Raw genomic sequence first — 4,241 nt, forward strand, 5'->3', positions numbered from 1 at the left:
AACAACAATGTTCTTTCCAACCTCAAAATTCAATACCAAGCTCCTACAGTCAAGACTGTGGTACTGTCATAAGAAAAGACATGCAGAGCAATGAAATACACTTGCGTGTCCAGAAATAAATCCTTACACCCACAGTCAACTGCTTTTCAGTGAGAGTGCCAAGATAGTTCAATGGGGAGAGGCCAGTCTTTTCAACAAATGTTGCTAGGAAAAGGGGATATCCACACGTAAAAGAATAAAGTTCTTTCTACCTCACACAGTATACAAAAATTAAATCAAAATGAGTCAAAGACCTAACTATAAAAGCTTAAACTATAAAACTCATAGAAGAAAACAAAGGCATAAATCTTCAAGATCTTAGATTAGGCAATGATTTCTTAGCGGTGATACCAAAAGCACAAGTAATAAAAGGAAAAAATAGATGTTAGACTTCATTAAAATTAAAACTTCTGTGTTTCAAATGACACTGTCAAGAAAGTACAAAGACAATACAGAATGGCAGATAGTATCTAAGTGACAAGTATCTAGAATATGTAAAGAATTCTTACAATTCGACAATAAAATGAAAGATAACCCAATGAATACAAGGTGGCTAAAACAACATGGAACTGGACTTCCAGGTTCAACTCCAACATTTGAAGAGCATGGATGTCATCACTCCCATCCTCCCCACAAGAAAAAGGCTGAACAAACAGAAAATGAACAACTTTTCTTATATTCACCAGAGAATTGAGGTCACAGGGCAAACAACCAACCACCCAAAATCTGAGGAGACAGAAAATCATAGCTAAGATCATCTTACCTGAAGCAGAAGCTACTGGAGGCAGTGACTTATAGGAACACTTAAGTTGTAACTTTTGACAAACTGCCAGAAGTTAAGTGTAGATCAGTTAAAGAGTTAAAACTCCTCAATCTGGCAGGGGGATGGAAATAGGAACTATTTTAAATACACCCAGAGTGTTGTCCTGCATAACAAAAGTCTGCCCCCTTATATCAGACTCTACTGGAAATGGGGAAGGCAACTGGCCAACTTTAGCCCCCACTAGCCTTCCTGTCTCAGATAAGAAGAGAAAAATAAAAAGGCTGAGAAATGCTCCTGAGGATCACAGCCCAGAGACTCTACAAAATTGAGATTTAATCCTGAAATTATAGAACACTTTTCCTCCCCAAACCTTACCACCAAACATTACTATAAAAATAGCTGATTATAACTGAGAGAGCTGCAAGACACAGACTCTGTTTAATATGAAATTCTTAGGAAAACCCAAAGAAACCAGGAGAAAAACAAAGAAACTAGAAGCTGATATCTCTGGCACCTAGAGCTATAGCAAATTTAACACAGCCCAGCTCCTATACAGATTAACATAAAACCTCACACTAAAGTCTAATTACCTCAGTTCCTATTACACAATAAATACATCATATCCAGCTTTCACAAGAAATTACAAGGCCTGCTACAAGGTAAGAAAAACCATAGTCTGAAGAGACAAAGCAAGCATCAGAACAAGACTCATAACTCATTTCTGAATTATCAGACAGGAAATTTAAAATCACCAGGATTAATATGTTAGCTACACTAATGGGAAAAGTTGACAACATGTAAGAACAGATGGGTAATATAAATAGAGAAATGGAAACTAAAAAAGAGCAAAAAGGAAAGGCTACAAATTAAAACAAAAAGTAGCAAAAATGAAGGATGCCTTTAATGGGCTCATCAGTAGACTACATGGCCAAGAAAAGAACCAGTAAGCTTTAAGTTAAGTCAGTAAAAACTTCCAGCCTGAAATGCAAACAGAACAAAGAAGCAGTGGATGGGGGGCTGAGGGGAGGTGCAGAATATCCAAAAAATGTACAAGAATTACAAATGGTGCAACATGTGTATTAAGAATATAAAAAGGAAAGAGAAAATGCAGAATTAATATTTATTTGAAGCAATAATGGCTGAGAATTTTCCAAAATTAATGGCAGATATGAAACCAAAGATCCCAAAAGCTCAGACCACACAAAGCAGGATAAATGCCAAAAATTCTACACCTAGGCATATAATATTCAAACTGCAAAAACAAAAGAAAAAAGACAAAGCAAATATATTAAAAGAAATCAAATGACAGAGATCAACTTCCAGCATGACAATGAAAATGGCAAAAAATTATTTACAAAACAATTATTCAGAGCCTCTGAAAATGGTCCTAAGACCAAAGAGCAAGTGAAGAAAAATCCATTTAAGAAAATCTCCAAAAACTCAGTAAGAAGAGTCAGGGATATTTGGACCAAGACTGCTCCCTCCATCCACATTCAGAGTTCAGAGATGGAGGCTCCACTCCCAAGTGCTGGAGCCAAGAACACAGGCTTCATCCCCACCAGCTCCCAGCTGGAGCGCTTTCTCCTTAGGAGAGCAGGACTTCCACTTCTCGCTCTGTTCCAGCTGCCTGTTGCTGAGGCTAAGTCTGGGGCAAGTAGTGCCAAGAGGTGGGGGCTGCCTTCTTGCATCCAACCCTGACTAGTGAAATTGAGGCTCTCCCCTGAACGTGGCATGTTGATAGTACTGAGTGGGGCCCTGATCACCCTCACCTTGCCACTTCTATTCAAGCTGATACTGGAGGTTCTTGACACAGCAATTAGGCAAGAAAAAGAAATACCAGTCACCTAGACTGGAAAGGAAGAAGTCATCCTATCTCACTTTGCAAATAACATGATCATATGTATATAGAAAATCCCAAGGAACTCTCTAAAAAAACCAACTAGAACTAATAAACTAGCTCAGCAAGGTTGCAAGACACAAGATCAACATATAAAAATCAATTGTATTTCTATACACTAGCAATGAACAATCTTAAAATTAAGAAAACTATTCTATTTACAAGAGCACCAAAAAGAATAAAATAATTCAGAATATATTTAACAGAGGAAAAGCAAAACTTACACTCTGAAAACTATAAATCATTGTTGAAAGAAACTTAAAAGATCTAAAGAAATGGAAAAGTATCCATGTTCACAGGTTAGAAGTTTTAACATTGTTAAGATGGCAATACATACCTGCAAAGTGATCTACAGATCAAAAGCAATTGCTTTCCAAATCTCAGCTGACTTCTTTGTAGAAACTGACAAGCTGATCTTAAAATTCATATGACATGCAAGGGACCTAAAATGATCTAAACAAACTTGAAAAAGAAAAACAAATTTGGAAGACTCGTACTTCCTGATTTCAAAACTTACTATATAAATTACTATAGTAATTAAGACTGCGTGGTACTGTCATAAGCACAGGTATAGATCAGTGAAACAGAACTGAGTATCAGAAACAAACACATCTATGGCCAGTTGAGTTCAATAAGTGTGCCAAGACCATTTACTAGCAAAATAATAGTTTTTTCAACCAATGGTATTGGGACAAATGAAGAGCCACATACAAAAATAATGAAGTTCAATCTTTACCTCACACAACATATAAACTCAAATGTATCAAAGAACAAACTGGATGTGCTGAAACAACAAAACTCTTAGAAGAAAATATATTAAATAAATCTTCACGACTTTGTATTTGGCAATGGATTCTCAGATATGACAACAAAAGCACCACAACAACAAATAGATTAATTGAACTTTATCAAAATTAAACTTTTCTACTTCAAATGACACTATCAAGGAAGTAAAAAGACAACCCACAGAATAGAAGAGAGTCAGATAATGGACTTGTATCTAGAATGTACTATATATGGAGCTTTTACACTCAATAATAAAAAGAGTAAAAAAATTAAAAATGGGCAAAGGACCTGAATAGTCATTTCTCTAAGTTAGACATACAAGGATCAACAAGCACATGAAAAGATGCTCAACATCACTAACTACCAGAGAAATGAAAATCAAAAAATGAGATACCAGTTCACACCCAATCGCATGGCTAGAATCCAGTTAAGTCAGACGATAACAAGTGCTAGTGAGGATGTGAAGAAATGGAGCCCCTCACACCCTGCTGGTGGAAAGGTAAAACAGGGACGCTGCTTTGGAATACAGTCTGACAGTTCTTCAAACAGTTAAACACAGAATTACTATACGGCCCAGCAATTCCACTCCTAAAACAATAAAAGCATATATTCACATAAAAACTTGCACAAAAATGTTTATGGCACAATTATTCATAGTAGTCAAAAAATGGAAACAACCCAAATGCCCATCACCTGATGAATGGGTAGACAGAGTACCTATGTGGAATATCTATTTGATGAAATATCACTCAGCCT

At 36.3% G+C, this 4,241-nt stretch overlaps 1 protein-coding gene across 3 annotated transcripts in view; it reads right to left on the reverse strand.

The window, feature by feature from the left end:
* PHF2 (PHD finger protein 2) overlaps window positions 1-4,241 on the reverse strand; it is a 108,114-nt gene that overhangs the window by 36,377 nt on the left and 67,496 nt on the right. The window lies entirely within an intron of this gene.

This window comes from Cebus imitator, unplaced genomic scaffold, assembly GCF_001604975.1.
Source record: "Cebus imitator isolate Cc_AM_T3 unplaced genomic scaffold, Cebus_imitator-1.0 Scaffold192, whole genome shotgun sequence".
NCBI classification, from domain to species: Eukaryota; Metazoa; Chordata; class Mammalia; order Primates; family Cebidae; genus Cebus; species Cebus imitator.